Source organism: Pseudophryne corroboree, chromosome 3 (assembly GCF_028390025.1).
Source record: "Pseudophryne corroboree isolate aPseCor3 chromosome 3, aPseCor3.hap2, whole genome shotgun sequence".
NCBI lineage: Eukaryota > Metazoa > Chordata > Amphibia > Anura > Myobatrachidae > Pseudophryne > Pseudophryne corroboree.
Window position 1 is genome coordinate 264,100,685 of NC_086446.1, and position 23,456 is coordinate 264,124,140.

Genomic DNA, 23,456 nt, shown 5'->3' on the forward strand with positions numbered 1-23,456 from the left:
CGCCCAGAAACACCCACTTCCTGTCAATCACACTACGATCACTCGAGCGATGGAAAAACGTCGCTTGAGCTTGTGTAAATCTACAAAGTTTTGTGTGAAAGTACTTAGCGCATGCGCCCTGCGTACCATGCGCATTTTTGCCATTTTTTTACTTAATCGCTGCACTGCGAAAATCGTCAGCGAGTGATCAACTCGGAATGACCACCCATGTGCACTGCAGGGGATGGGGGGCGCCAGATATAACATGTGCAGAGAGTTAGATTTGGGTGGGGTGAGTTCAAACTGAGATCTAAACTGTAATGTAAAAATAAAGCAGACAGTATTTATCCTGCACAGAAACAAAATAACCCACCCAAATCCAACTCTCTCTGCACGTTATATCTGCCTCCCCCATCCTGCAGTACACATAGAGGGTAATTCCAAGTTGATCGCAGCAGGATTTTTGATAGCAATTGGGCAAAACCATGTGCACTGCATGGGTGGCAGATATAACATGTGCAGAAAGATTTAGATTTGGGTGGGTTATTTTATTTCTGTGCAGTGTAAAAATAAAGCAGCCAGTATTTACCCTGCACAGAAATAAAATAACCCACCCAAATCTAACTCTTTCTGCACATGTTATATCAAAAATCCTGCTGCGATCAACTTAGAATTACCCCCATGGGTTTGCCCATCTGCTAACAAATTTGCTGCTACGATCAACTCTGAATTACCCCATTGATCCAGATACTTTGCCCAGAACATTCTGATTATGCACAGTGTGGTCCCCTGAGCATGTTGCCAAAATGAGACACTGACCGTATAGCTGAGCTGCAAAAATCAGTCAATATGTGGATAGCATTACAGTAGCTAAGAGCATGCTCACCAATCAGATTGTTGGTTTATCCAGGTGAGCGCCACTGAGCAAGCACATTTACAAGGTGGGCCTAGTACATTCATTCAAATAATCGAACAATTACATACAGACCAAATTACATTAGATTACAGTCAGCAGAGCTGGATTATGCACAAGGTGATACAGGCGGCTGCCTAAGGCCCTGTAGAAACTAGGGGCCCGTATGCCGCCAGTGGGGGGACCAGTTGCGATTGGGGGAGGGGATGACCTTGAGAGGGGGAGGTGGCATAGGCACATGCAGTGGGGTACTAATGAGGGGGCAGCAGGAATAGCGCCTGTGTCACAATCTGTGACTGTCAGTGAGTGATACAGGCAGTCTCTCAGTCCAGGCTCCAAGGGAGGGGACACAGTGGGAGTGGTGTTGCATTACTGGGTAATTCCCATGAAACACTGCAGCCAGTGCAGAGAGGTGAGAGGAGCATGTGCTGATCTCTGATTGGTGGAGCCCATCACATGCTCCCCTTGCCTGTGTGGAGATCAGCTGCCTCTTGAGAGATTCACACAGTGAGAACAGAACATCAACAGGTAAGTGGTGCTGGAGGGGGTGGGAAGGGGAGGGGTATTTGGGGAAAGTTTATAAGTAAATTGTGAGGGTCAGTTATGATAAACTGGTTAATGCTTTTTTGGGGTTAATAAACATGAAGTTTTTTTTGTACAAGACAGAGGGCAGGATGTATGAAAGCCGAAAATGCAGCCAAAACTCAGCAAATTCCATTTTATGAGTTTCGGCCGCATTCCATATGTACCAAGCTCCGGAATGCCGGAGCTTGGACCTGGTGGGTAACATGGTCTTCATGTGGCAATTACCCATATTAGAAACCTATAGGACTCTTTTTCGCATTTTCCCCTGAGAGGGATCCAATTGGTTCCCTTCCAGCACCCCCCCCCCCCCCCCCCCCCCCCCGTCGCGGACGTGTCACTCTGCGCATGTGCAGAAGGACTCCCAGGTCCTAAACCCGGAACTCCCTCTGTCTCAAATTACCTCTCTTATCGGGAGAACTGCCTGTACATACTGACGTTATTAATGCCGGTATGTACTCAATAAGTGGAGTGATGTATCGCATCGTGGATGCAATGCTTAGTACATCCTGCCCAGAAGGAGGTACTTTAATGACTGTGAATGCAATTACTATTGTGAATAATGGAATGTTTATATAGGAATGGTCAGTTATGGTGAATGGGGCTGCTGTGATCATCCTGAAGTACTGTAGTTAATTGTTTGTTTAGTAGGGATTTTTTGGGATGAAGAGAATAATATTGTGTGTCAGACTCAAAACTATTCTGATATAATATTATTATTATTAGTATTATTATTATTATTAGTCGTAGTATTATTATCCTTTATTTATATGGTGCCACAAGGGTTCTGCAGCGCCTAACTAATTACTAATACATAGTGGTCATTCACATGTTCTATGTTATATGGCAGTCATTCACATGCCCTCTGTATTATATGGTGGCCAGTGCTCGATGCATTATATGTCAGTCATTCACATGCTCTCTGTATTATATGGCAGTCATTAACATGCTCTGTATTATATGGCAGTCATTAACATGCTCTGTATTATATGACAGTCATTAACATGCACTCTGTATTATATGGCAGTCATTCACATGCCCTCTGTATTATATGGCAGTCATTAACATGCTCTGTATTATATGGCAGTCATTCACATGCCCTCTGTATTATATGGTGGCCAGTGCTCGATGCATTATATGTCAGTCATTCACATGCTCTCTGTATTATATGGCAGTCATTAACATGCTCTGTATTATATGGCAGTCATTAACATGCTCTGTATTATATGACAGTCATTAACATGCACTCTGTATTATATGGCAGTCATTCACATGCCCTCTGTATTATATGGTGGCCAGTGCTCGATGCATTATATGTCAGTCATTCACATGCTCTCTGTATTATATGGCAGTCATTAGCATGCTCTGTATTATATGGCAGTCATTAACATGCTATGTATTATATGACAGTCATTAACATGCACTCTGTATTATATGGCAGTCCTTCACATGACCTCTGTATTATATGGTGGCCAGTGCTCGATGCATTATATGTCAATCATTCACATGCTCTCTGTATTATATGGCAGTCATTAACATGCTCTCTGTATTATATGGCAGTCATTCACATGCTCTCTGTATTATATGGCAGTCATTAACATGCTCTGTATTATATGGCAGTCATTAACATGCTCTGTATTATATGACAGTCATTAACATGCACTCTGTATTATATGGCAGTCCTTCACATGACCTCTGTATTATATGGTGGCCAGTGCTCAATGCATTATATGTCAGTCATTCACATGCTCTCTGTATTATATGGCATTAACAAAAATGGTCTCTGTAGAATATGGCAATCACAAAAATGTTCTCTGCAGTGCCTGGTGGTCACAAAAATACTCTCATTATTGTATGGCGGTCACAAAAATGATCTCCGCAGTATTTGGTGGTCAAGAAAATGCTCTCCGTAGTATATGGTGGTCACAAAAATGTTGTCAGGATTGAATGGCAATCACAAAAAAGGGAAGGGGCAGTGTCTCCACTTGCGATAGGGTTGGTGTAACTGGAGAGCCATGGGATAGGCTTGCTATGACGTGCTGACAGAATTGTCGGCTCTGCTGATTGAAAATGCTGCCTGTCACCGCTTATTGTTAAATAGACTTCCATTTAACAATAGATAGATAACAAACTAAGCAGTAGTACCCAAAGTAGGACTGCAGCAAAGAAGGCTAATAAGATATTAGCATGCAGGGACGAGAGTATTATACTCCCGTTATATAAATCACTTGTGAGGCCACACCTTGAATACTGTGTACAATTCTGGGCACCATACTACAAAAAGGATATCCTGGAGCTAGAAAAGGTTTCAGAGGCGGGCGACCAAACTAATTAAGGGTATGGAGACGCTGGAATACGAGGAAAGGCTTGCAAGACTAGGCATGTTTACACTGGAAAAGAGGAGATTAAGAGGGGACATGATCAACATCTACAAATATATAAGGGGACAATATACAGATCTTGCGCAGGACCTGTTTTTGGTTAGATCAACACAGAGAACTTGTGGACACTCGCTCAGGTTAGAGGAGAGGAGATTCCGCACAATACGGCGTAAAGGCTTTTTTACGGTAGGGACGATACGTGTTTGGAATTCCCTGCCTGAGGGAGTTGTAATGGCCGACTCAGTCAACACCTTTAAGAACGGGTTAGATAAATTCCTAATGGATAAGGATATCCAGGGTTACGGGGCATAGTCACGCACTATGGTTATTATAAAAAAGAGGGGTAAAACGTAACGGCAGTCATCAACATCAGTCAAAATTTTATACAAAATAATCCTTCATAGGAGACCACAAATAGGTTGAACTCGATGGACAATTGTCTTTCTCTTACGTCCTAGAGGATGCTGGGGACTCCGTAAGGACCATGGGGTATAGACGGGCTCCGCAGGAGACATGGGCACCTAAAAGAACTTTTAGTATGGGTGTGCACTGGCTCCTCCCTCTATGCCCCTCCTCCAGACCTCAGTTAGATCTTGTGCCCAGAGGAGATAGGGTGCATTACAGGGAGCTCTCCTGAGTTTTCTGTAAAAGAACTTTGTTAGGTTTTTTATTTTCAGGGAGCTCTGCTGGCAACAGACTCCCTGCATCGTGGGACTGAGGGGAGAGAAGCAGACCCACTTCTTAAGAGTTTAAGGGCTCTGCATCTTAGGCTACTGGACACCATTAGCTCCAGAGGGAGTCGGAACACAGGTCTCACCCTGGGGTTCGTCCCGGAGCCGCGTCGCCATCCTCCTCACAGATGCCGGAAAAAAGAAGCCGGGTGAGTAAAGAAGAGAGAAGACGTCAGGCGGCAGAAAACTTCAGATCTTCCTGAGGTAAGCGCGCAGCAGTAAGCTGCGCGCCATTGTTCCCACACTTTACACACATACAGGGCACTGATGGGTGCAGGGCGCAGGGGGGGCGCCCTGGGCAGCAATAATCCTCGTTTGGGCATACAATTAAGTAGTTAGGCTGCGGAGGCAGTAAACTACAGATCCCCCACCATTTTTTTCAAATATACGAGTGGGCCCGAAGCCCGCTGCGTGAGGGGGCGGAGCTTGATCCCTCAGCATTAACCAGCGCCATTTTCTCCACAGAGGCTGCAGAGAACGCTGGCTCCCCGGACTCTCCCCTGCTGAACATCAGAGGGCTGGAAACAAAGAGAGGGGGGCACATAATTGGCGCAGTGAGTGGGGAAAATCAGTATATATATGATATAAAAGCGCTGTCTGGGTGTTTTCCTGGGTCAGTTTGGCGCTGGTGTGCGCTGGCATACTCTCTCTCTGTCTCTCCAAAGGGCCTGCTTTAGGGAATTGTCCCCTCATAGCTATATCCCTGTGTGTGTGGGGTGTCGGTACGTGCGTGTTGGCATGTCTGAAACGGAAGGCTTATCCAAAGAGGAGGTGGAACAGATGAGTGGTGGGTCCCAGTTGGCGATGCCGACTCAGGATTGGATGGATATGTGGCATATGTTAAATGCTAGTGTAGCTTCACTGCATAAGAGGCTGGACAAAGCAGAGTCCAGGGTGTCGGCAGGTGGTCAATCTACGGATTGTGCCGACTCACAGGACCCGTCTGGGTCTCAAAAACGTCCATTCTCACAAATAGGGGACACAGATACCGACACGGACTCTGATTCCAGTGTCGACTATCATGAAGCAAGATTGCACCCCAGGGTGTCAAAAAGTATTCAGTGCATGATTATTGCAATAAAAGATGTTTTACATATCACTGATGAGCCCTCGGTGCCCGACACGAGGATACACATGTTTAAGGGAAAGAAACAGGTTATAAACTTTCCTCCTTCCCATGAACTTAATGAGTTATGTGAAAAAGCATGGGAAACTCCAGATAAGAAGCTGCAGATTCCCAAAAGGATTCTTATGGCGTACCCTTTCCCTACACAAGACAGGGTACGTTGGGAATCCTCTCCCACAGTGGACAAAGCCATAACACGCCTTTCCAAGAAGGTGGCGCTACCGTCCCCTGACACAGCGGCCCTCAAGGACCCTGCGGACTACATTAAAGTCTATTTACACACATACTGGTACTTTGCTTAGACCGGCAATTGCGTCGGCATGGGTATGTAGTGCAGTAGCAGCTTGGACAGATACCCTGTCAGCTGACCTTGATACCCTAGATAGGGATACCATTTTGTTAACATTAGCTCATATTAAGGACGCAGTCTTATATATGAGGGACGCTCAAAGAGACATTGGATTACTGGGTTCAAGAGCCAATGCTATGGCTATTTCGGCAAGAAGAGCCTTATGGATCCGCCAATGGACGGGGGATGCAGACTCAAAAAGGCATATGGAGGTTTTACCTTACAAAGGTGATGTATTGTTTGGGGACGCCCTCGCGGACCTGGTTTCCACAGCTACCGCGGGTAAGTCTACCTTTTTACCTTTTGTTCCCCAACAGCAAAAGAAACCTCCACAATATCAGATGCAGTCCTTTCGGTCGCATACATCCAGAAGAGGTCGGGGCTCCTCTTTCCTCGCCAGAGGCAAGGGTAGAGGCAAGAGGACACCTGCTGCGGCTAGTTCCCAAGAGCAGAAGTCCTCCCCGGCTTCCGCTAAGTCTACCGCATGACGCTGGGGATCCCCTGCGGGAGTCCGCAGAGGTGGGGGCACGCCTTCAACTATTCAGCCAAGTCTGGGTTCAGTCAGACGTGGACCCTTGGGTGATAGAAATAGTCTCCCAGGGCTACAAGCTGGAATTCGAAGAGGTGCCCCCCGCCGATTTTTCAAGTCGGCCTTACCAGCTTCTACCCCAGAGCGGGAAGTAGTGCTAGCTGCAATTCAAACGCTGTGTCAACAGCGAGTGATTATCAGGGTTCCCCTGAGCCAACAGGGAAAAGGGTATTATTCAACCCTATTTGTGGTCCCGAAGCCGGATGGTTGGGTCAGGCCTATTTTAAATCTAAAATCCCTAAACCTGAACCTGAAAATATTCAAATTCAAGATGGAATCGCTCCGAGCGGTGATAGCCTGCCTGGAAGGGGGGGATTTTATGGTGTCACTGGACATAAAGGATGCTTACCTTCATGTCCCCATATATCCCTCTCATCAGGAGTACCTGAGATTCGCGGTACAGGATTGTCATTATCAGTTTCAGACGTTGCCGTTTGGGCTTTCCACAAGCCCCGAGGATTTTCACCAAGATAATGGCGGAAATTATGGTGATCCTGCGCAAGCAAGGAGTCACAATTATCCCATACTTGGACGATCTCCTGATAAAAGCGAGATCAAAAGAGCAATTACTGGAGAACATGTCACTCTCTCAGAGAGTGCTTTAGCAACATGGGTGGATTCTCAATCTGCCAAAGTCACAGTTGGTTCCAACAACTCGACTAGCGTTCCTAGGCATGATACTGGACACGGAACAAAAGAAAGTTTTCCTCCCGTTGGAAAAAGTCCAGGACCTCCAGAACATGGTCCGAGACCTGCTAAAGCCAAAAAGAATGTCAGTTCATCAATGCACTCGAGTTCTGGGGAAAATGGTTGCAGCTTACGAGGCCATTCCCTTCGGCAGGTTCCATGCGAGGACGTTTCAATGGGATCTTCTGGACAAATGGTCCGGGTCCCATCTACAATTACATCAAAAAATAACACTGTCCCCCAGGGCCAGGGTGTCTCTTCTATGGTGGCTGCAAAGTGCTCACCTTCTAGAGGGTCGCAGGTTCGGCATTCAGGACTGGGTCCTGGTAACCACGGACGCGAGCCTCTGAGGATGGGGAGCAGTCACCCAAGGAAGAAATTTTCAAGGACTGTGGTCAGACCAGGAGTCCTGTCTACACATCAACGTGTTGGAATTAAGGGCCATATACAATGGCCTTCGACAAGCGGAGAGTCTTCTTCGCAACCTACCGGTTCTGATTCAATCAGACAATGGCCCTCATTCCGAGTTGATCGGTCGCAAGGCGAATTTAGCAGAGTTACACACGCTAAGCCGCCGCCTACTGGGAGTGTATCTTAGCATCTTAAAATTGCGACCGATGTATTCGCAATATTGCGATCACAAACTACTTAGCAGTTTTAGAGTAGCTCCACACTTACTCTGCCTGTGCGATCAGTTCAGTGCTTGTCGTTCCTGGTTTGACGTCACAAACACACCCAGCGTTCGCCCAACCACTCCCCCGTTTCTCCGGCCACTCCTGCGTTTTTTCCGGAAACGGTAGCGTTTTCAGCCACACGCCCATAAAACGCAGTGTTTCCGCCCAGTAACACCCATTTCCTGTCAATCACATTACGATCGCCGGAGCGAGGAAAAAGCCGTGAGTAAAAATACTATCTTCATAGCAAAGATACTTGGCGCAGTCGCAGTGCGAATATTGCGCATGCGCACTATGCGTAATTTCACTGCGATGCGATGAAAAATACCGAGCGAACGACTCGGAATGAGGGCCCATGTCACAGCAGTGGCTCATGTGAACCGCCAAGGCGGGACAAGAAGCAGAGTCGCGATGGCGGAGGCCACCAGGATTCTTCGCTGGGCGGAAAATCACGTAAGTGCTCTGTCAGCTGTCTTCATTCCGGGAGTGGACAACTGGGAAGCAGACTTCCTCAGCAGACACGATCTCCATCCAGGAGAGTGGGGACTTCATCAAGAAGTCTTTGCAGAGATAACGGGTCTCTGGGGAGTTCCTCAAATAGACATGATGGCGTCACGCCTCAACAAGAAGCTTCGGAGGTATTGTGCCAGGTCCCGGGACCCTCAGGCAATAGCAGTAGATTTTGATCCCAAAGTATTATTAACCTCAATAACCATAATTTCCACTCATTTTCAGTCTATTCTGAACACCTCACACCTCACAATATTATTTTTAGTCCTAAAATTTGCACCGAGGTCGCTGGATGACTAAGCTCAGCGACCCAAGTGGCCGACACAAACACCTGGCCCATCTAGGAGTGGCACTGCAGTGTCACGCAGGATGGCCCTTCCAAAAAACACTCCCCAAACAGCACATGACGCAAAGAAAAAAAGAGGCGCAATGAGGTAGCTGTGTGACTAAGCTCAGCAACCCAAGTGGCCGACACAAACACCTGGCCCATCTAGGAGTGGCACTGCAGTGTCACGCAGAATGGCCCTTCCAAAAAACACTCCCCAAACAGCACATGACGCAAAGAAAAAAAGAGGCGCAATGAGGTAGCTGTGTGAGTAAGCTAAGCGACCCTAGTGGCCGACACAAACACCTGGCCCATCTAGGAGTGGCACTGCAGTGTCAGGCCGGATGACCCTTCCAAAAAATACTCCCCAAACAGCACATGACGCAAAGAAGAAAAAAAAGAGGCGCAATGAGGTAGCTGTGTGACTAAGATAAGTGACCCTAGTGGCCGACACAAACACCTGGCCCATCTAGGAGTGGCACTGCAGTGTCACGCAGGATGGCCCTTCCAAAAAATACTCCCCAAACAGCACATGACGCAAAGAAGAAAAAAAAGAGGCGCAATGAGGTAGCTGTGTGACTAAGATAAGCGACCCTAGTGGCCGACACAAACACCTGGCCCATCTAGGAGTGGCACTGCAGTGTCACGCAGGATGGCCCTTCCAAAAAACACTCCCCAAACAGCACATGACGCAAAGAAAAATGAAAGAAAAAAGAGGTGCAAGATGGAATTGTCCTTGGGCCCTCCCACCCACCCTTATGTTGTATAAACAGGACATGCACACTTTAACCAACCCATCATTTCAGTGACAGGGTCTGCCACACGACTGTGACTGAAATGACGGGTTGGTTTGGACCCCCACCAAAAAAGAAGCAATTAATCTCTCCTTGCACAAACTGGCTCTACAGAGGCAAGATGTCCACCTCATCATCATCCTCCGATTCATCACCGTGTACATCCCCCTCCTCACAGATTATCAATTCGTCCCCACTGGAATCCACCATCACAGCTCCCTGTGTACTTTGTGGAGGCAATTGCTGCTGGTGAATGTCTCCATGGAGGAATTGATTATAATTCATTTTAATGAACATCATCTTCTCCACATTTTCTGGAAGTAACCTCGTACGCCGATTGCTGACAAGGTGAGCGGCGGCACTAAACACTCTTTCGGAGTACACACTTGTGGGAGGGCAACTTAGGTAGAATAAAGCCAGTTTGTGCAAGGGCCTCCAAATTGCCTCTTTATCCTGCCAGTATACGTACGGACTGTCTGACGTGCCTACTTGGATGCGGTCACTCATATAATCCTCCACCATTCTTTCAATGGTGAGAGAATCATATGCAGTGACAGTAGACGACATGTCCGTAATCGTTGTCAGGTCCTTCAGTCCGGACCAGATGTCAGCATCAGCAGTCGCTCCAGACTGCCCTGCATCACCGCCAGCGGGTGGGCTCGGAATTCTGAGCCTTTTCCTCGCACCCCCAGTTGCGGGAGAATGTGAAGGAGGAGATGTTGACAGGTCGCGTTCCGCTTGACTTGACAATTTTCTCACCAGCAGTTCTTTGAACCCCTGCAGACTTGTGTCTGCCGGAAAGAGAGATACAACGTAGGTTTTAAATCTAGGATCGAGCACGGTGGCCAAAATGTAGTGCTCTGATTTCAACAGATTGACCACCCGTGAATCCTTGTTAAGCGAATTAAGGGCTCCATCCACAAGTCCCACATGCCTAGCGGAATCGCTCAGTGTTAGCTCCTCCTTCAATGTCTCCAGCTTCTTCTGCAAAAGCCTGATGAGGGGAATGACCTGACTCAGGCTGGCAGTGTCTGAACTGACTTCACGTGTGGCAAGTTCAAAAGGTTGCAGAACCTTGCACAACGTTGAAATCATTCTCCACTGCGCTTGAGACAGGTGCATTCCACCTCCTATATCGTGGTCAGTTGTATAGGCTTGAATGGCCTTTTGCTGCTCCTCCAACCTCTGAAGCATATAGAGGGTTGAATTCCACCTCGTTACCACTTCTTGCTTCAGATGATGGCAGGGCAGGTTCAGGCGTCTTTGGTGGTGCTCCAGTCTTCTGTACGTGGTGCCTGTACGCCGAAAGTGTCCCGCAATTCTTCTGGCCATCGACAGCATCTCTTGTACGCCCCTGTCGTTTTTTAAATAATTCTGCACCACCAAATTCAAGGTATGTGCAAAACATGGGACGTGCTGGAATTTGCCCAGATTTAATGCACACACAATATTGCTGGCGTTGTCCGATGCCACAAATCCACAGGAGAGTCCAATTGGGGTAAGCCATTCTGCGATGATCTTCCTCAGTTGCCGTAAGAGGTTTTCAGCTGTGTGCGTATTCTGGAAAGCGGTGATACAAAGCGTAGCCTGCCTAGGAAAGAGTTGGCGTTTGCGAGATGCTGCTACTGGTGCCGCCGCTGCTGTTCTTGCGGCGGGAGTCAATACATCTACCCAGTGGGCTGTCACAGTCATATAGTCCTGAGTCTGCCCTGCTCCACATGTCCGTGGTTAAGTGGACATTGGGTACAACTGCATTTTTTAGGACACTGGTGAGTCTTTTTCTGAGGTCTGTGTACATTTTCGGTATCGCCTGCCTAGAGAAATGGAACCTAGATGGTATTTGGTACCGGGGACACAGTACCTCAAACAAGTCTATAGTTGGCTCTGCAGTAATGATGGATACCGGAACCACGTTTCTCACCGCCCAGGATGCCAAGGCCTCAGTTATCCGCTTTGCAGCAGGATGACTGCTGTGATATTTCATCTTCCTCGCAAAGGACTGTTGGACAGTCAATTGCTTGGTGGAAGTAGTAAAAGTGGTCTTACGACTTCCCCTCTGGGATGACCATCGACTCCCAGCAGCAACAACAGCAGCGCCAGCAGCAGTAGGCGTTACACTCAAGGATGCATCGGAGGAATCCCAGGCAGGAGGGGACTCGTCAGAATTGCCAGTGACATGGCCTTCAGGACTATTGGCATTCCTGGGGAAGGAGGAAATTGACACTGAGGGAGTTGGTGGGGTGGTTTGCGTGAGCTTGGTTACAAGAGGAAGGGATTTACTGGTCAGTGGACTGCTTCCGCTGTCGCCCAAAGTTTTTGAACTTGTCACTGACTTATGATGAATGCGCTGCAGGTGACGTATAAGGGAGGATGTTCCGAGGTGGTTAACGTCCTTACCCCTACTTATTACAGCTTGACAAAGGCAACACACGGCTTGACACCTGTTGTCCGCATTTCTGTTGAAATACTTCCACACCGAAGAGCTGATTTTTTTGGTATTTTCACCAGGCATGTCAATGGCCATATTCCTCCCACGGACAACAGGTGTCTCCCCGGGTGCCTGACTTAAACAAACCACCTCACCATCAGAATCCTCCTTGTCAATTTCCTCCCCAGCGCCAGCAACACCCATATCCTCCTCATCCTGGTGTACTTCAACACTGACATCTTCAATCTGACTATCAGGAACTGGACTGCGGGTGCTCCTTCCAGCACTTGCAGGGGGCGTGCAAATGGTGGAAGGCGCATGCTCTTCACGTCCAGTGTTGGGAAGGTCAGGCATCGCAACCGACACAATTGGACTCTCCTTGTGGATTTGTGATTTCGAAGAACGCACAGTTCTTTGCTGTGCTTTTGCCAGCTTAAGTCTTTTCATTTTTCTAGCGAGAGGCTGAGTGCTTCCATCCTCATGTGAAGCTGAACCACTAGCCATGAACATAGGCCAGGGCCTCAGCCGTTCCTTGCCACTCCGTGTGGTAAATGGCATATTGGCAAGTTTACGCTTCTCCGACGACGATTTTATTTTAGATTTTTGAGTCCTTTTTTTACTGATATTTTGTGTTTTGGATTTTACATGCTCTGTACTATGACATTGGGCATCGGCCTTGGCAGACGACGTTGATGGAATTTCATCGTCTCGGCCATGACTAGTGGCAGCAGCTTCAGCACGAGGTGGAAGTGGATCTTGATCTTTCCCTATTTTTGGAACCTCAACATTTTTGTTCTCCATATTTCAATAGGCACAACTAAAAGGCACCTCAGGTAAACAATGGAGATGGATGGATACTAGTATACTTATGGATGACGAGTGACTGACGACACAGAGGTAGCTACAGCCGTGGACTACCGTACTGCGTCTGCTAGTATAGAGATGATAATGATATAAAAAATATATATATATCACTACTGCAGGTATATATAATATAATGACGGACCTGCTGGACACTGTCAGCAGACTCCTAAACTACTAGTATGAAGAAGATAGAAAAAAAAAACCCCACCACAGGTAGGTATACAATTATGGACGAGCACTGACGACACAGAGGTAGCTACAGCCGTGGACTACCGTACTGCGTCTGCTTGTATAGAGATGATAATGATATAAAAAATATATATATATATCACTACTGCAGGTATATATAATATAATGACGGACCTGCTGGACACTGTCAGCAGACTCCTAAACTACTAGTATGAAGAAGATAGAAAAAAAAACCCCACCACAGGTAGGTATACAATTATGGACGAGCACTGACGACACAGAGGTAGCTACAGCCGTGGACTACCGTACTGCGTCTGCTAGTATAGAGATGATAATGATATAAAAAATATATATATATCACTACTGCAGGTATATATAATATAATGACGGACCTGCTGGACACTGTCAGCAGACTCCTAAACTACTAGTATGAAGAAGATAGAAAAAAAAACCCCACCACAGGTAGGTATACAATTATGGACGAGAACTGACGACACAGAGGTAGCTACAGCCGTGGACTACCGTACTGCGTCTGCTAATATAGAGATGATAATGATATAAAAAATATATATATATCACTACTGCAGGTATATATAATATAATGACAGACCTGCTGGACACTGTCAGCAGACTCCTAAACTACTAGTATAAAGAAGATAGAAAAAAAAAACCCACCACAGGTAGGTATACAATTATGGACGAGCACTGACGACACAGAGGTAGCTACAGCCGTGGACTACCGTACTGCGTCTGCTAGTATAGAGATGATAATGATATAAAAAATATATATATATCACTACTGCAGGTATATATAATATAATGACGGACCTGCTGGACACTGTCGGCAGACTCCTAAACTACTAGTATGAAGAAGATAGAAAAAAAAAACCCACCACAGGTAGGTATACAATTATGGACGAGCACTGACGACACAGAGGTAGCTACAGCCGTGGACTACCGTACTGCGTCTGCTAGTATAGAGATGATAATGATATAAAAAATATATATATATCACTACTGCAGGTATATATAATATAATGACGGACCTGCTGGACACTGTCAGCAGACTCCTAAACTACTAGTATGAAGAAGATAGAAAAAAAAAACCCACCACAGGTAGGTATACAATTATGGACGAGCACTGACGACACAGAGGTAGCTACAGCCGTGGACTACCGTACTGCGTCTGCTAGTATAGAGATGATAATGATATAAAAAATATATATATATCACTACTGCAGGTATATATAATATAATGACGGACCTGCTGGACACTGTCAGCAGACTCCTAAACTACTAGTATGAAGAAGATAGAAAAAAAAACCCCACCACAGGTAGGTATACAATTATGGACGAGCACTGACGACACAGAGGTAGCTACAGCCGTGGACTACCGTACTGCGTCTGCTAGTATAGAGATGATAATGATATAAAAAATATATATATATCACTACTGCAGGTATATATAATATAATGACGGACCTGCTGGACACTGTCAGCAGACTCCTAAACTACTAGTATGAAGAAGATAGAAAAAAAAAAACCCACCACAGGTAGGTATACAATTATGGACGAGCACTGACGACACAGAGGTAGCTACAGCCGTGGACTACCGTACTGCGTCTGCTAGTATAGAGATGATAATGATATAAAAAATATATATATATCACTACTGCAGGTATATATAATATAATGACGGACCTGCTGGACACTGTCAGCAGACTCCTAAACTACTAGTATGAAGAAGATAGAAAAAAAAACCCCACCACAGGTAGGTATACAATTATGGACGAGCACTGACGACACAGAGGTAGCCACAGCCGTGGACTACCGTACTGCGTCTGCTAATATAGAGATGATAAAGATGATAGAGATGAACAAAAAAAATATAACACTACTGCAGGTAAATATTTATATAATATAATGAATGACGGACCTGCTGGACACTGTCAGCAGAATGCGTTTATAGAATAAAAAAAAAAACACCACAGGAGTGTTTAACTTTTTCAGGCAGACAATATACTGGTGGTCACTGGTCAGTCACACTGGCAGCAAAAGTGTGCACTGTACTCCTGCTTTAACTGCACCCCAGTCTCCCCCACAATTCAGCTGTGTGAGCAGTGAGCACTCAGCACAGTCAGATATACATAGATGATATTATCATGCAGCACACTGAGGCTGAGCACAGATATGGTATGTGACTGTGTATCGTTTTTTTTAGGCAGAGAACGGATTATATTAAATAATAAATAAAACTGGTGGTGGTCACTAGTAACTATCAGCAAAACTCTGCACTCTGAGTACTCCTAATGCTCCCCAAAATTACTAAGTTAGTAGTAAATCAACTCAAGTGTCTCTATCTATTCTAACGGAGAGGACGCCAGCCACGTCCTCTCCCTATCAATTTCAATGCACGTGTGAAAATGGCGGCGACGCGCGGCTCCTTATATAGAATCCGAGTCTCGCGATAGAATACGAGCCTCGCGAGAATCCGACAGCGGGATGATGACGTTCGGGCGCGCTCGGGTTAACCGAGCAAGGCGGGAAGATCCGAGTCTGCCTCGGACCCGTGTAAAAAGGCTGAAGTTCGGGGGGGTTCGGATTCCGAGGAACTGAACCCGCTCATCTCTAAAAAAAAACATTTGGGTAAATTTACTAAAATTCGTGTTTCTGTCCAATTCAGCTGAGATTAATCTTGGGTGACATTGGCAGCTTGAGTTTGCAACTTAAAAAAAAAAAAACACAGGAATTTACTAAACTACCGTGTTTTTTCAATTTGACTTTACCAATGTCAATGTCCTTAGCATTGTCGTGCAGTGTTTTAAGGGAGAGATTAGTAAAACACTGCCGGACATGATACAATGAAGCCTGGCCGGATCAGTGAGATCTGTGCAGGGCTTCAGTGTGTAAATTATTTAAATAATGACATTTAAAAAAAAAAAAATTGCGTTGGGTCCCCCCTCCTGAACACAACCAGCCCCAGATGTGGGTGACCTCAGTTAACCTTGCGGTCTACCGTAGATCGCGGGTTCCCATCATTGACGATTATGGGGATTTCATTCCCTATTACTGCCTATGCGTTCCGCTTGATTGGCAGGCCGGGAGCACAGCCAATCAGGAAAGCACTGTGATGTGGCGCTCCCTGATTAGCTGGCGGGTCCCCAAGTGACAGGAGTCGCGAGGGGTCCCGACATTTGGGGAAAGGGGATCCATGTGTACAAATGGATCACCTTAAGTTGCGGGTCCCGGGTTTTTTTCTTGTTTTTTTTTCTTTTAAGCCCTGGATGACTACATGGATTAAAGAGGATTGATCTACACCGGATAAGGTGAGTATAATTTTTCTATTTACAGGTCCCCCGTGGATTCTTCTTGACAAGGGGACCAAGGGGCTCCGTGGGACACTAGGTAATTATGTGTATGTTTAAATAAAATTTTACTTTCACGGTGTGTATGTGCTGTGTTTTTTGTTGTTTTTTTAATGTGGAACTACAGGTACCAGCAGGCCCTTTAATTCCCTGCATGGTGGTAATGGCGGTTCTCCAAGTACAAGCTTGAGGGGGAGGATAGCTGGGGCTTGTAGTTCCACAGCAAAAGACAATGGGGGTAATTCCAAGTTGATCGCAGCAGGAAATTTTTTAGCAGTTGGGCAAAACCATGGCCCTCATTCCGAGTTGTTCGCTCGCAAGCTGCTTTTAGCAGCATTGCACACGCTAAGCCGCCGCCTACTGGGAGTGAATCTTAGCTTATCAAAATTGCGAACGAAAGATTCTCAAAATTGCGAATAGAAATTTCTTAGTAGTTTCTGAGTAGCTCGGGACTTACTCTGCCACTGCGATCAGTTCAGTCAGTTTCGTTCCTGGTTTGACGTCACAAACACACCCAGCGTTCGCCCAGACACTCCCCCGTTTCTCCAGCCACTCCCGCGTTTTTCCCAGAAACGGCAGCGTTTTTTCACACACTCTCATAAAATGGCCAGTTTCCGCCCAGAAACACCCACTTCCTGTCAATCACATTACGATCACCAGAACGAAGAAAAAACCTCGTAATGCCGTGAGTAAATTACCAAACTTCTTAGCAAATTTACTTGGCGCAATCGCAGTGCGAACATTGCGCATGCGCAATTAGCGGAAAATCGCTGCGATGCGAAGAAAATTACAGAGCGAACAACTCGGAAAGACCACCCATGTGCACTGCAGGGGGGGCAGATATAACATGTGCAGAGAGAGTTAGATTTGGGTGTAGTGTGTTCAATCTGCAGTCTAAATTGCAGTGTAAAAATAAAGCAGCTAGTATTTAACCTGCACAGAAACAAAATAACCCACCCAAATCTAACTCTCTCTGCAAATGTTATATCTGCCCCCCCCCCCCCCCCCCCTGCAGTGCACATGGTTTTGCCCAACTGCTAACAAATTTCCTGCTGCGATCAACTTGGAATTACCCCCAATATTTCTGCAGCGTGGTACACTGTGTTCCACAGGAAAACATTGGGGTGTAGAGTGGATCTTGACCCAGTGGCACCAACAGGCTAAACCTTTAGGCTGTCCGAGGATGCTTTGGGGCCTCCTCTGTAACTCCGTCTCCAGGCACTGTGAGCTCAATTTCGAGTTGGTGCCTGTAGCAGCACCTAACAGGGTGGCTGCACTGGACTGCCCTGAAAAAGCTTGCTAGAAGACTTTAAGGGCCGCAGCGCTGTTACATGTCAGGATGACATTCAGCGCTCCGTCTCCATCACCTCCCAACAGCGTTGCATACTCCCGCGGCTCAGTTTCCCGGGTACTTGCGACGGAGACGCTCCGGCTCTAGGCACACGGTCGCAGACGCTCTCCTGGTTCCCGTGGTTGCTATGGGGAGGAGGTTAAGAGGGTCCCCCAGGCAGGACCCACCACTAAATTGTGTTCCTGATCGCAGTCTAGGGAAACGGACTGCGACGCTGGCGTGGACATTGTCACCGAGCAGGGACCCCACTATATCCGCCAGGGCATAGGAGTACAAGTCTGTTGTACTAAATATTTTTACACTAAAGCTATGAAGTCGCCACCCACAGCCCAGGGGTGGCGGCCATAGCCCTGGGCTTCATCCCTGGCCCTTGGGTGCCTGGATCGGGGGACTCTTTATTGGGGGGTCCCCACTCCCCCAGGGAACCCCAGCCAGGGGTGACTAGTTGGGGGGGGGGGGGGTGTGGGGGGGGGGGGGGTGTAATGCCATAGCCGCAGGGTCCTGTATAACTGTGTTCCCTGGCTGTGGTATTATCTTCTTGACTAGTGGAGCCCGGTGCTGGTTTCAAAAATACGTCCTTTTACCCCTGTGTTTTTGGAACCAGAACCGGTCCAAGAGCCTGGTGCTGGTTTTTAAAATACTGGGGGACCCTACGCAATTTTTCCCCAGTATTTTAACAACCAGGACCAGAACAAAGAGCCCGGGGCTGGTTGTGTTCAGGAGGGGGGTCCCCACGCAATTTATTTTTTTATTTTTACTACATTTTTAAATAGCGAAGCATGCACAGATTCTCCAAACACACCAGCCAGAAGCAGGACTATTTGAAAGTTCTATATGTGTACGAATTCCATGCTTTTCCGGCAGTGTACGGCTATTGTCGGCAGGGATTGAGAATACAAATTCTTAGTAAATTTCTGTGTTGTATGAGGTGTATGTGAACAAACAACTGTGTTTGAACGATGGTCTGTTGATTCGTATTTGTGTGGATGGCAGTGTATCTCAATACGAATTGGCCCAACACTGCCGAGATATGTGTTTAGTAAATTTCCGAGTTGCATTTTCGTCTGAAAATGCAATCTAGAATCAAATCGGGACCTTAGTAAATTTCCACCATTGTCAGTTAAGTGGTTAAGGGCCTAATTCTGAGATGGGAACAAAGTATAAAGGACCATCTTGTTTAGAAGCCCACTCACCAGGTACTCTGTGCTTTGGCACTGCAGATGGGGCAAATTTAATGTGCGCAGAGAGATTTGGGAGTATATTTACTAAAAGTCGATTTTGATAGATTTTAATCAATTTTAAATTGTTCGAAATTGATCTGAATCGATGTTGTGTTTCAGGGGCTAAAACGCACATTTGCTAACATTAACAAAAGCGATGTAAAAAAAGAATATTCAGCCCCTGAAACACAATATTGATTCAGAACGATTTATATACCAAATATACCCCTTAGATTTGGGAGGTGTATGCATACCTCCCAACTGTCCCGATGATTGGCGGGAAAGTCCCGTTTTTTCTGGGACTGTCCTGCTGTCCTACCTGCGTGTCGCAGTTGGGAGACCCTCTCACTCTCTGCTCTGGGGAGGCAGTTGGGAGACCCTCTCTCACTCTCTGCTCTGCTTAGCAGGACAGCGGTGAATAGACGCATGCGCATAGAGAGGGACAGAGGGCATGCCAGCAGTGTCACGATCCGGGTATCTGGACGCCATTACTTACCCTTCAGATGCCTCCTAAGGCTGGCTCAGCGTTCCAGGACCGGATCCCGCTGTTCCTGAGTTTCCACATGCAGAATGTCAGAGTGGTGATTTCATCAGCCGCGGCCTCCGCTGTGCCCGCGTGGTTAAATGTGCGCTTGTCAGTCTGGCGTCTCCTGTCTCCTGTGGCCGGCGTCGCCATTACTGTTTCAATTCTCACATGGATTACAAACCAAACTTCCCTCCAAGTGTCTGCATGGGCGCAGCCATCTTGGATTTTGTCATCTGAGCATTTCCACCAATCTGCTGTCTGTATTGTTGATTTGCATAATTGCCTAGCCAACCCCTTCCTTGCTGCAGGTATAAGTAAGCTGTGCCTGAGCAAGGAAGGCGTCAGTGCTTTGGTTGTCTAACCTAGTTCCAGTTTGTCTCTCTCCTGTGGTTGTCTTCCAGGTTCCAGCTCCTGTCTCCAGACTTCTGCTATAGAGACCCGCACCAGCATTCCATCTGCGGTGTAGCCTGACTCTCCGATCCATTCTGGACTCACCTGTTTCCAGTTACAACAATCACCTGCTTCCAGCCCAGCTTCCAGCAGTGTACAGCTTCTCTTAAAGGGCCGGTGTCCTTTCTGCAGTTTACCACTCTCCACCGGTATTATTATTTCACCGCTCTCAAACTCCAAACTTCATCAATCACCTGCTTCCAGCCCAGCTTCCAGCAGTGTACAGCTTCTCTTAAAGGGCCGGTGTCCTTTCTGCAGTTTACCACTCTCCACCGGTATTATTATTTCACCGCTCTCAAACTCCAAACTTCATCAATCACCTGCTTCCAGCCCAGCTTCCAGCAGTGTACAGCTTCTCTTAAAGGGCCGGTGTCCTTTCTGCAGTTTACCACTCTCCACCGGTATTATTATTTCACCGCTCTCAAACTCCAAACTTCATTATTATTTCATCGCTCTCAAGTTCGTTTATTATTTAACTGGTTCCAGCCAGTATCCACTCCGTACCAACAACAGTCTGGTTCCAGCCAGTATCCACAGCAGCCGTTTTATCTTCAGCAACCCAGCCTTTCCTGGAACACCAGCTGGTACGATCCTGGGTTCTCTCCATTGCTACAGTCAGGTCTGGTAAGGACTTTCCAACTAGAAGATTATAAGAACTGTCTCACCCTACCAGTGCCTGTGGCCCTTGCCACCCTGTGGTACCCAGGAATTGTATTTATCCTCTGTTGACTTTTATGTTTCCTTTACTGCTGCTGTGTTACGGAGTTTGTCATAATAAACATCATTGACTTTTATCCTGGTTGTCGTGGTCACGCCTTCGGGCAGTTATTCTACATGTTACTTACATGTCTAGGGGTCTGATACAACCTCCCAGGTTCCGTTACATCTCAGCCCCTACAACTGAGGCTGCCTCCCGTCAGCTCAGGCCCTCAGTTGTGACAGTAAGCACTGACCTAATGAATCCAGCCGGAGACCAGGATCAAGCGGCCAGGCCAATGCAAGAACTGGCAGCCCGACTTGAACATCAGGAGGCTGCACAGGGCCACATCATCCGCTGTCTCCAGGATCTCTCTACACGGCTGGATGGGATTCAAACGACCCTCCGTGGACCTGGCACATCCGGTGCGTCCACTACAGTGACACCAGCTGTAACCCCACCCACCTTACCCATTTCCAGTCCACATCTTCATCTTCCAACGCCAGCAAAATTTGATGGATCTCCAAGGTTCTGCAGGGGATTTCTCAATCAATGTGAAATCCACTTTGAGCTTCTACCTGGCAATTTCTTCAGTGACCGTACCAAAATTGCCTATATCATCTCCCTTCTCAGTGGCTCAGCCCTTGGCTGGGCATCACCTTTATGGGAGAAGTATGATCCCCTGCTATCCTCCTATACTGACTTTGTAGCTACATTCAGGCGCATCTTCGACGAGCCAGGCCGGATAACATCTGCTTCATCTGAGATTCTCCGTTTACGCCAGGGAACACGTACTGTGGGACAGTATCTTATACAGTTTAAAATCCTGGCATCCGAACTGGCATGGAACGACGAGGCCCTGTATGCTGCATTCTGGCATGGCTTATCAGAACGCATCAAGGATGAGTTAGCTACCAGAGACTTGCCCTCTAAGTTGGATGAGCTAATTTCTCTTTGCACGAAGGTTGATCTACGTTTCAGAGAGAGAGCAACTGAGCGAGGAAGATCATCTACTCCTAAATCTTCTGCTCCTCCTCCTCGTCAACCATCTCCATCCAAGGATGAGCCTATGCAAATTAGTCGTTCTCGTCTATCTCCCGCTGAGCGCCGAAGACGTCTCTCTGAGTCTCTCTGTCTCTACTGTGCAGCTCCGTCGCACACTATCAATGCCTGTCCCAAACGTCCGGGAAACTCCAGATCCTAGCTCGCCAAGGAGAGGGCCGGCTAGGAGTAATGATCTCCTCTCCATCTCCTCATGACTGTAACCTCCCAGTGTCGCTCCAAATTGCTCAACGTTACAGGAACGTCATTGCCCTCCTTGATTCTGGAGCAGCTGGGAATTTCATAACCGAAGCTTATGTTAAACGGTGGTCCCTACCCACCGAGAGACTGTCCTCGTCCATCTCTTTGACTGCCGTGGATGGCAGCAAGATTTTTGACGCAGTCATTTCCTTAAGGACTCTTCCAGTTCGTCTGAGAGTGGGAGTTCTTCATTCTGAGTATATTTCTTTTTTAGTGATTCCAAGAGCCACACATCCAGTGGTTTTAGGTCTTCCATGGCTCCGTCTCCACAACCCATCAATTGACTGGACGACTACGCAAATACTGGCATGGGGTCCCTCCTGTGCTGAGACTTGTTTAGCCAAAGTTCTTCCTGTTTGTTCTTCCTTCCCCAGGTCATCTGATGTTCCGCCTCCTCCATATCAAGACTTCACGGACGTGTTCAGTAAAGCCTCTGCTGATATCCTTCCTCCTCATAGAGAATGGGACTGCCCAATCGACCTCATTCCAGGGAAGGTTCCACCGCGAGGCCGAACTTATCCGTTGTCTCTGCCTGAGACACACTCCATGGAAGAGTACATCAAAGAGAACCTGGCGAAGGGTTTCATCCGACCATCTTCTTCTCCAGCCGGCGCAGGCTTCTTCTTCGTTAAGAAGAAAGACGGTGGTCTGCGTCCGTGCATCGACTACAGAGGTCTGAACGACATTACCGTCAAGAACCGATACCCTTTACCCCTGATTACCGAGCTCTTTGATAGAGTTAGTGGTGCAACTATTTTCACAAAGCTGGACTTGAGGGGTGCCTACAATCTCATCCGAATCCGTGAGGGTGACGAGTGGAAGACCGCCTTTAACACCCGTGACGGACATTATGAGTACCTTGTCATGCCCTTCGGATTGAGCAATGCTCCAGCAGTCTTCCAGCACTTCGTGAATGAGATTTTCAGGGACATCTTGTACCGCCATGTCGTGGTTTATCTAGACGACATCCTCATCTTTGCTAATAATCTCGAAGATCATCGTTTCTGGGTAAAAGAGGTTCTTTCCCGTCTCCGTGTCAATCACCTCTATTGTAAATTGGAGAAGTGTGTGTTTGAAGTTAAAACCATTCCGTTTCTAGGTTACATTGTGTCCGGTTCCGGACTAGAGATGGATCCTGAGAAACTCCAAGCAATCCAGAATTGGCCTATACCCTTAAGCCTCAAAGGGGTCCAGAGGTTCTTAGGGTTCGCCAATTATTATAGAAAATTTATACGAGACTTTTCCACCATTGTGGCGCCTATCACTGCATTAACCAAGAAAGGTGCTAATCCGTCCAAGTGGTCCGAGGAAGCTACACAGGCCTTTCACCTTCTGAAGCAACGGTTCATCTCTGCACCAGTTCTGAAACAGCCCGACACCGACTCTCCTTTTATCTTAGAGGTAGATGCCTCCTCCGTTGGAGT

At 47.1% G+C, this 23,456-nt stretch overlaps 1 protein-coding gene across 1 annotated transcript in view; it reads left to right on the forward strand.

Moving 5' to 3' along the window:
- The first annotated feature begins 1,313 nt into the window (after nt 1-1,313).
- The window catches only part of SPO11 (SPO11 initiator of meiotic double strand breaks), a 308,074-nt gene continuing 285,931 nt past the window's right edge, over nt 1,314-23,456 (forward strand). The window contains exon 1 of the mRNA XM_063963476.1: nt 1,314-1,420. The gene's annotated coding sequence lies outside the window, so the exon portion shown is untranslated. The remainder of the gene's footprint in view (nt 1,421-23,456) is intronic.